This window comes from Ornithorhynchus anatinus, chromosome X3, assembly GCF_004115215.2.
Source record: "Ornithorhynchus anatinus isolate Pmale09 chromosome X3, mOrnAna1.pri.v4, whole genome shotgun sequence".
Taxonomy (NCBI): Eukaryota; Metazoa; Chordata; class Mammalia; order Monotremata; family Ornithorhynchidae; genus Ornithorhynchus; species Ornithorhynchus anatinus.
In genome coordinates this window covers 9,175,346-9,186,067 of record NC_041751.1, presented here as the reverse complement: position 1 = coordinate 9,186,067, position 10,722 = coordinate 9,175,346, and positions in this window count along the sequence as shown.

The following is a 10,722-nucleotide window of genomic DNA, read 5'->3' as shown; positions in this document are numbered from 1 at the left end:
GTACTGTAGTCACCCTCTTTTCCGGCAAAAGATCAGTTGACATTTGGCATAAATTGACATTCACATAGGTTTACGTGCAAACGTTGGTGTTTGCAGTAGTATAGCTTAGTTCCCCTAATGAGTTCTTTGACAGAGGCTCTGAAACTTGTTCCACGCAGAGATGTTAACAGTATGTTGAAGCAAGACAGCTGGGCCAGAACTGGTGCTCAGCAGAAGCGGAGACAGAGTGTCACAGCGCCTTATGTTCTACGAGTGTTTAGTGATGCACAGGCTAAATGTTATTCCGTAGATGTGCCCTGACTATGAAACAGTCTTCCCGCCTTAGGATTAGTAGAGAATTCGGCTTTGTATATAGGAGAGGGAAGGCGGCTTGCCAGGAATTGCTGGTTTCCAACCACTACCTCCGGCCGGAAGAGGCCTCACGGAGAATTGGTTTGAGCTTGGGTCCTATCCGGCCTGTCCTTGTCCGGTGCGGCCTCGTCTGGCCTGTCCATTGGCTTGGCCTGTTTTGCGGGACTTGAGTGAGGAGTGAAACAGTGGAAGACAAGGGGGAAGGAGGGAGATGGAGACCATCGGGCTTAGCAGGGGAGACCCGGAACTCGTCGGATTCACGTCGGTGTCATTCCTCCAGTGCTTCTTGCCTTCCTGTCTGCCCTGCATCTTTTCACAGTATGTTTCTGCTATCCTTGCTTTCCCCTCTTAGAGCCCAGAAAACGGTGCGACTCCCTGCTGGCGTGGTTGGGGAGTGGGGCGGGGTGGGGGGAGCGGGAGGGAGCAGTCCCTGGCAAAGCCAGCGAGTCGAATACTGTTAATAATAATGATAATAATGATGGTATTTGTTAAGTGCTTACTACGTGCCAAACATTGTTCTAAGCGCTGGGAAGGATACAAGGTGATCAGGTTCTTCCACGTGGGGCTCACAGACTTCATCCCCATTTTCCAGATGAGGTAGCTGAGCCACAGAGAAGTGAAGTGACGCCCAAAGTCACACAGCTGACAAGCGGCGGAGCCGGGATTAGAACCCGTGACCTCTGACTCCCAAGCCCGGGTTCTTTCCAGTGAGCCACGCTGCTTCCAAATTGTCAGTCGTATTTATTGAGCACTTACTGTGTACAGAGCACTGTATACAGTGCTTGGGAGAGCACGATACCATTTGGGTCAGAGCCTAAATGCCTTGTCTTTGCCTCAGCTTTTTTGTTTAATATTTATTGAGCACTCTGCGCAGAGCACTGTATAAGCACTTGGGAGAGTACAATACAAGAGAGTTGGCAGTTACTTTCCCTGCCCACAACTGGCTTACATTTGAGGTTGGGGGAGGGTTTGCGCTGGGATTCCATGGACAGACGCAGAACCCTGGAATGGTTCCAGCCCATGCTCGTCACTCGGGACTAGGGATGCTCCAGGCGTTGAAATGATGCTCCAGCCTTGGCAAGAACTGCCTTAGGTCTCCAGGGTCCTTTGGAACGAGGGTCTTCCGAGGCCCCAGGCGCTACAGCCCCAACACGAACCAACCTTGGCCGACGGTGATCCAATACAGTGAACTAATGGCGTATACCCTGATGGAGACTTCCACCTTCCTAGTCATGCCATTCCATCGATCTTCAGTGCTCACGTACTTATTGATCCGTCTGTTGGATTCTATTCACTTCTGAGTAGAGACACAAGTATGTGTATATATTCTCTCTCTTACCCAGGAAAAATATCTGTCCATTTGTGTTAATGGTCTTCCCCACTAGATTATGAGCTTCTCGAGGTCCGAGATTTACTCATGTTTCCAAATGCAGAGTACAATGCTATGCACACATTAGGCCCACCATCAATACTATCGATGTAATCAGTTCTCCTGTAAGACGGGAATCGCATTCTCGAAGAACCTCACTCATATAGGTACTGTGCATATTTGCACAATATTTCTCCCACCATCGCATCACATTCCATCCTGACAAAAACACATTATTGGAAGAACATTCTCTCATTCTCTGACAGTGTTCTATCCAAAATGCCTAATGAAAACATATGTTATGGGAGAACTGACATTGTTTCTGGTATTCAACAACTAGTAGGTTAGAAATACATATATTCGGTAGTCCCTAACAGGTTTCGCTTTAGTGTCAGAAGCTATGGCTATTCCTTCTTTATTGTCTTTTTATCTTCTTTAAAAAAAAAAAAATCACTTGTACAGTAAACCTCAAGTGTCATTGTCCCAGGTGACAGATTTTACAATACTGGGACCCAGCTGATCTTACCCTTTGGCCAAGGCCTCTGGCTTTTAAGAAGTTGAGGAATAGAGTTGAGAATTCCTTACTTGTCCCAGACTGGACCCCTGGGAGACAATTTGCCTTTCCCAGGCAGCTCAGCATCCAGACCACCCCAGCAACAGCAAAATTCCCAGGAGCTGCAGCCAACAGTGATTGGGAACAGAACAGAAATGAGGGAAACGGGACATCAGTGAGGGAGAAAGGTGTATCATAGAGCAGAGAGAGATTGGGAGGGGAGAAATAAGATAATAAAATGCTCCTGACCTGTTCTTTACCCTCACATATATTTGTCCAAAAATCACTTTTAAATTATGAAAAATTTGCAATTTCAAGAACCTCAACCTTTATTGGTTCCAATGGTTCAGAAGAAATGCTTCACAGGGTGCTTTCCAATAATATGTGTCTTGCTGTACCAGCAGATGAATCGACGGAAAACCACTCTATGTCTCAGACTGGCTCAAAAGTATATTTCTGTGTAGCCCTTGCCAAGCCATTCCAGATGTGCATGTGAGGAAAAAATCACCCATGTCTCCACATTTTACACCAATCGGTTCCTCCCTGAAGTGGAATGTTGCCCTGTCAAGTCCACTGTAAACTGAAAGTTTTATCAGTTCTTGAATTTTAGCAGGGATGTTCGCCAGGCTATTTCGACTGCCTGCCCCATCATGAAGACCTGCCCTCCTGCTGCCCTCTCCTTCCTTGAAACTCTATCATTGTGGGTTTCCTTCCAGAATAATTATACCACATCTGAGGTTCTCACTGGAAACATCTAGTGTTGCCACTTGGCTTTAACAAAGTATTCATATTTTTAGCTCTTTGGACAGAAATCAAGGGGCCATTTTTTTTTTAGCATGTATCAGTATGAGTGATGAGAATAAACTGTCACATTCATTATTTATTTTTGGATTTTCTTGAATTGCAAAAATGCATGATTAGTCTCTTGCAGCAAACCATTTCTTGATTCTTTTTTTTGTTTTTATTTGTGTATCCATAATACACTCTTTTCAGTGTGCATGGATTTTTGCTTTCTTCAAGTGTGTGTGTGTGTGTGTGTGTGTGTATGAATGAATTCCTACTCTTTCAGCTTTTAGCTTTCTATTTGTTTTGATTAATCTATTAATTTGAATTCTCTGAGTCTATAGCCTACCTAGTGGGTGTACTTAATTACTCTCTTATGTTTTTGTTTTCCCCTTAAAATTGGTCTCCATTGCTTTTTATTCTTGTTCCTTTACTTTTTCTTGTACCCCATTTTTGGGTAGTTATAACTCTGGGCTCCGTCTTGTTTTTTATGCTTATTTTTCAGCTCATGTGCTGATGCAGCATCACTTTTGTTTCCAGTAAATGAAAGAAAAACATTTCCACCCACATAGTCCTTAGACAAAAAGAAGAAAAAAAATAGCCTCAACACTCAGCAATCTTCTGTGTTTAAGCGAGTAAAGTACTTGATGGTTTTACATTTTAAGTCTATTTCCCTATTTGGCGCACACACACAGACATTTTATGCATTCAGTAGTTTGGTGATTATTTGTTCAGGTGGATTTTGAGCTGTTTGCTTTTTAAGATATATATTTGGATGGTCCGTTTTCCACTGAAACCCTCCAAACTGTGATTACTTTGCAGCCTTAAAGAATTACGGTGTAACGGGAACCAATGGATTATGCTTAGTTTGATCAAAATAAATATTTCAAATTAGTTGCACATTTCCAGGAGACACTTAAATAATTCAGGTTTGAATTTTGAGGATCACTTCTGCAGGAACAAACTCACTATTTCCTGAATGCTAACAAGAATGAAACTTCTAACTCACTGTTTGTGTGGGAAAGAAAATCATTAAGGAAAATTGTTTCACACAACCCTTTTTTGCTTTCCTGTGCCTGAGATTTTTTGTTTGGAAAAATGGGTGTTTTGTGCCAAGAAAATAAAAATATCTTCATGGAACAAACACCAATAATTGTAATGCAGAAATACAGTCAATTTGCTCAAATGCCTGTTTTCCCTGCACATTTTGGTTAGAACACTGTTGGGGAATTAGGGAACATTTTTCTCACAATACACGACCGGCTGGATAGAACATAATGCATGCACTCCGTGTCCAGTGCCTTTCTAAAATGTCACCCCTATAATGAGCCTTCCAGATTAGTTCCCAGCTCCCCAAATCAAACAAGCCCACTAGCACTCTGCCTCACTGACCTTGGGTTAGCTGACATCATACTCTCAGGCTCCCATCCAACTTCTTCCTTTTCTTGTCCCTTAACTTTAGGGACCTCCAACTCTCCGTTTTGAGTCCTAAACTCTTTTCACTCTACATTCATTTTCTTGGGGGTTTCCATCCACTCACCGAGCTTCGCCTAGTCCATCCATTCACTTGGCTCGGCTACCACCTCTACGTAGGTAATTCCCAAATCTCCATCACCAAACCCAACCTCTACTTGTCTTGTAATCTGCCTTGCTGTCAGCTCCACGGGACTATCCCACTGGCAGTTGCAGCCAATGCAGCTGAAATTGAACTCCTTATTTTTCCTCCTGACTTCTCAACCTTCTAATTTTCCCATTGTAGTTGACAACTCCATCCTCCCTGTCACAGAAGCTCCACATTTTGGTATTAACTTTGTCTTCTCTCTGTTTTTCTTTTCCAATATTCAGTCTTTTGTTTTATCCTTTAGAGGAGCAGCGTGGCTCAGTGGAAAGAGCACGGACTGGGGACTCAGAGGTCGTGGGTTCAAATCCCAGCTCCGCCGCTTGTCACTTGTGTGACTTTGGGCAAGTCACTTCTCTGTGCCTCAGTTCCCTCACCTCTAAAATGGGGATGAAGACTGTGAGCCCAACGTGGGACAACCTGTTAGCTGTATCCTCCCCAGCGCTTAGAAGAGTGCTTTGCCCATAGTATGCGCTTAACAAATGCCATCATCATTATTATTATTATTATCCTCCTGGATTTCCTCCGAAGTACTTCCCAAACCATACCCTTCCTCTCCACGTCCCGTTCACCTTGTGACAGGACTACTGCACTTGCCTCCTTCCTGGTCTCCCTGGCTCTAGACTTTCCCTTATTTTATTACACTCCTCCCCTGAGCATCCAAATGTTATTCAGAACACTTCACTTCCTCCTTAAAAATCTCAAATTTTTCTTTGCCTAAATTACAGCTTTTATGCAATTTTTCTTGTAACAGAATCCGCCATTGTGTGCTGTTGTTACGGACCCTTCTCTTGCTCTTGTTAATTTCAGTTCCTGTTTTTACATGAAAATTGATCAAGATCAAGGTTCGTAGTGGTTAAGAGATGGTTAAATTACGGTTAAAAAATAGCTCCCACGTTAGCTTTTTTCTCCTAATTATGTTCTGAAATTGACCATGGTAATCATCATTACTGAATAATTTTATGCTCATTTGATAAAGTTTTAGAATTTCCTCTCCAAAGCTTCTTCAGAAATTTAAGGAGACAGTGGTTCTGAAAGGAAGAAAGAAGTAATTCTCACAGCTCAGTTACTGAGCATAAAATGCTCAGCAATATGGATCGGAGAACTGGATTTAATAAACTAGAAATGCTCCCTTTGCTGGTGACTTAATCATCTGAATTCCTTGGGTCTAATTTTATTTTAAATTGCACAATGTGCTGCAGAAAGGAGGAAGGAACATAACTAGGATGAGAAAGGAAAAGATTATTGATTTTTTTCCCCCACCAAAATGACAAATAATCTATGTGGAATATTTCATTATAATTATTCTAATCTGAATTGGGGAAGAGATAAATTGAAATAAAATTGCTCACTCCTGAGTGCTAGTTGGTGATTATTATAATCATGACCCTTTGGAATTATGTCTTCTACTATGAAATTATCTGTACATTGCATTATGAGATATGATGAGGTTAAGATTAAAAATCAAAGTGAATTATGACATAAGCAAAACCATGTCTTCTTCCTTAAGCAACATTTTTTAAATAGTCTTTGTAAAGTGCCTACTATGTGCCAAGCACTGTTCTAAGCACTGGGGTAAATACAGGGTAATCGGGTTGAACACAGTCCATGTCCCACATGGGGCTCTCAGTCATTCATTCACTCATTCAATTGTATTTACTGAGCACTTGCTGTGTGCAGAGCACTGTACTAAGCACTTGGAAAGGACAATTCTGCAATAAAGAGAGACAATCCCTGCCCACACTGGGTTTGCAGGCTAGAAGTCTAGTAGTCTTAATCCCCATTTTACAGGTGATGTAACTGAGGCACAGAGAAGTCAAGTGACTTGCCCAGGGTCACATAGCGGAAAAAGTGGCAGAGCCAGAATTAGAACCCAGGTCCTTCTGACTCCCAGGCCCTTCCTCTATCTACTAGAGGCATGCTGCTTTTCTAAATTGAACTCTTTTGCAGAAAGAGCTTTCCTTATCGACTTTATCTTCATCAAACTTCCACACACTTTTTTTGACTGCATCAAATCATCTATCATCCAACAACTTCAGCAGTCTTAAATGCTTAATGCTGCTGAAGAAAATGAGTTTTATTTTCATTTATAAATATCCAGTAATGCATTGGTGTCCGTAGAAGACATTTGCATTCCTAACGCCCCAGATAATCATTTTGTGCCTCAAAAGATAAGATTTGAATACCCTTTAGTTTGCCAGCCACTAATTTTGATTATTAAGTTAAAGAATCCTTGAAAATCTATGATTCAAAGTCTCTTAACACAGTGAATTTCACCGTTTGGCTGGGAATTCTCTAAAAAGGTAATTCCTTTTAATCACTTTTGTTTGTTATTTTACCCTAATTCTTTTACAAGGGGGCCCAGGTACTTAAATATTTGCTCCTAGTGATTCGCCGCAGCATTTGAATGGTTAAAAGTATAAAGAAGTAAAAATTCCAAAAGGGATGCTCTGAAAATTGGCCCCCAGAAATGGAATTCCAGATAAAATCGTAGTCCAGAACATGTGTCTTAGGTTGGCCTGGGCTTGCCCCTCACCCCCTTGGGAATTCTGTGGCACTCCAAATTCACACTGGGATTTGGAGTTAGCCACAGTCTTCACCTCTTCAGAAAGTGGTTCTTCACGAGACTCTCCTTATTAAAGAAGTTGTCATCTCAGCTGTTCTGAAAAAATGTGACTACGCAGAAAAACAAGTCTGATCCCCATCTGAGAGCCGGGCCTGCAGGTTACACCTCATTCTTGGTAAGTGATATTAACTGGTAACACAGAATAATTTAAGCTTAATTGTTGGGTTGATTCAGTATTAAAATACTGCACAACATTTTTATGTCAGACTATTCAGAGGGTCAATTGTGCAAATAATGTTGCTTTAATATTAGTTCCTAAAAGAAAGAGGAAAGACATTAGAAAGAACTGGGAGACTTCCAAGCTCTATTTAGATTTGTAAAATTGGGCCAAGAGGGAAATTGTGGATAATTAAAACTAAAATGAAAAATATTACCAAACAGGACACAGATTAAGAGTTCAGTTTCCCAAATTGGTGCTACTAAATACAGCTTTGGAGGAATTTTAAAATAAAATCCCCTGGCAAATAAAATTGACTATCAAATGTTGCTCTTTTAGACTTGGCTTTCGAAAGCCCAACTGTGACGTGATCTCAGTCTCTGAGAGCTTGTGCACTGAGTCTTAGGGATATCAGTAGAGTGAATTTAGATATCTCCTTGACATCAGTAATTCGCACACATGCTGCTCCATCAACTTTCTCCATTGACACAATAAGGATTTTCTAGCATCCGAAGCAGGTACTGTTTCTGGTTTCTTCCTGTCTTTATTAAGTTACAACTAAAGTGCACAGACATCATACTTTGGTAGGATAATACCAAAATGTAAAGCTCGGACCCAGTACTCACTTTAGGTCATTCAGGACACGTTTCTGTGTTCCAAAAAACACAGCCTAGCAGGTGAAGTGGTTGGAAAAAAAAAAATCAATCATTCAGTGGTATTTGTGCAAAGCACTGTAATAAGCCTTTGGCATTTGGGAGAGTAAATACAATGGAGTTGGTAGTCACGATCCCTGCCCTTGATCGTACCTTACAATCTATCAGGGGTGATAGACATTTTAAAAAAAATGCATATAAGGGAAGTGGCAGAGTATGACATAAGGATATGACATAAGTCTTGTGGAGCTGGAGGTGGGGTATCAAAGTGATTTAGGGGTACAGGCTCATGCATAAAAGAGATAATGAAAAATTAATCATAGAAAGCTTCTTGGAGGAGATATGATTTTAGTAGGACTTTGAAGATACGGAGAGAGGTGTCCTCTCAGATATGAAGAGAGGGAGTTCATTCATTCAGTAGTATTTATTGAGCGCTTACTATGTGCAGAGCACTGTACTAAGCGCTTGGAATGTACAAATCGGTAACAGAGAGCCAGTCCCTGCCCTTTGATGGGCTTACAGTCTAATCGGAGTTCCAGGCCAGGAAGACACGAGCAGGGAGTGGGTAGTGAAAGAGACAAGACTGAGGCACAGCAAGTAGATAGGATTAAAGTGTGAGAGCTGGGTTGTAGCAGGAAATCAGTAAGGTTAAATAGGAGGGTGAAAGCTGATTAAATGCCTTAAAGCTGATGGTAGGGAATTCCTGTTCGATGCAGAAACTGATGGACAATTATTGGAAGATTTTTTAGAAGTGGGGAGATGAGTGCTGAATGTTTTTTTAGTGATCCCATCCCAAGGGGCAGGGGAGTGATTTCAGAGTACAGATAGGAGTAGGACCAAAGTAGGGATATGGTGCTGATTAAGTTACATGCTGCGTGACATAATGATGTCACAGGTCCAGTGGGAGCCCCATGTTATCAACTAGCCTTGGGGCTCCCAGGAAGTTTTTTTTTCAAATAGTATTTGTTCAACGCTTGCTATGTGCCAGGCCCTGTACTAAGTGCTGGGGGAGACACAAGCTAATCAGGTTGGACACAGCCAGTACACCACATGGGACTCACTATCTTAATCCCCATTTTACAAATGAGGTAAATGAGGCACGGAGAAGTGAAGTGAGTTTCCCAGGGTCACAGAGCAGACGAATGGCAGAGTCAGGATTAGAACCCAGGTCCTTCTGACTCCCAAGCCTATGCTTTATCCACTAGCCCATTCTGGTTCTTTTATCCAGCCTGGCTCAGACCCCATCGACCTAACTTGTGGTTGTTAAAGGCAAGAAATGTCACTATTTATTGTTAGATAAATTAGACTGTAAGCCCGTCAAACGGCAGGGACTGTATCTGTTGCCGACTTGTTCATCCCAAGTGCTTAGTACAGTGCTCTGCACATAGTAAGCGCTCAATAAATACTATTGAATGAATGAATGAATTATATTGTACTCTCCCAAGTGCTTAGTACAGTGTTCTGCACACAGTAAGTGCTCAGTAAATACGAATGAACAAATGAATGAATGAGTCAACACTACTGTCTGGCAATGCTTCTACTGTTCATCTTGGGCAAATCCCCTGCAACTACTGCAGGTCTGATAACTGGTAGTGGCAAAGAGTGAGTAGTCACTCCAACTTCTATCATTTTCTTCACTGCTTTGTTTTCCCTTTCCCCTTTTTCCTTCTCTTCTCCTTTTTATTTCTCCTTCTTTCCTCCCCCCACTACTCTCTCCATTTTCTCTTCTCCTCTTCCTTTTCCCTCTTTCCCATTTCCCTTTTCAGCTATCCCTTCCCCCTCTCTCCCTTCTTTTCACCCTTCGCCTTCCCTCTATCTATTCCCAGCCCCAATCCCTTTACATCTCACTTCCATCCCACCTAAGGTGACCAAAACTCCGATGATATTAATCACAAATGAGACTGGAAATGATGCTGGAAAAATCCGAGATTTTGTCCTGTGTAGCCATGTCCATTTTAAGGTTTTGCTTCAGTAAAATATTTCTGGACCACCTATAACTATATCTGGTGAGGGATCAGGCTTTCAGAGAGCAGCTAAAATTCTGCATCATCAGTTTGGGAAATAGCTCTATTGCCAAAAAGTACTAACTTTGGGCTTTTAGAAGTTTGAAATTATGCATCCAGACAAACTCATAATCAGCAAATTGTGATTGTTTAGGGTCTCAGTGCCCTATCTCTTCTTGCTTAAGCATTCAGAATTCCCACTTAAGTCAATCAGATGACAAAGAGCCTGAACAGGTTCCTTAGGGCTTACTTATTGCTTCACTGGAGCTAAATAAGTGCTAATATAGGAAGAGAAAGATTACGCTGCAAAGAATATTAGTGTTCCTGAAGATGATACTTTCATAAAGATCCATGCAGCTACGATATTCTTTTTTCTGGCTTTCAATAAGACCCAATCGCTTGGATTGTTCCTTTTATTCTCCTGTTGCATCCCACCCCACACTCTTTGCTCCTCATGAACCAATTCCTTAATTGTCCTTCCTTCTTAACTCCCCAATTTCTGACCCATTCTCATAATAATAATAAAATAATAATTATAGTGGTTGATAGGTGCTCATTTTGTACCAAGTACTGTGCTAAGGGCTGGGATCGGTACAGGATAATGAGATC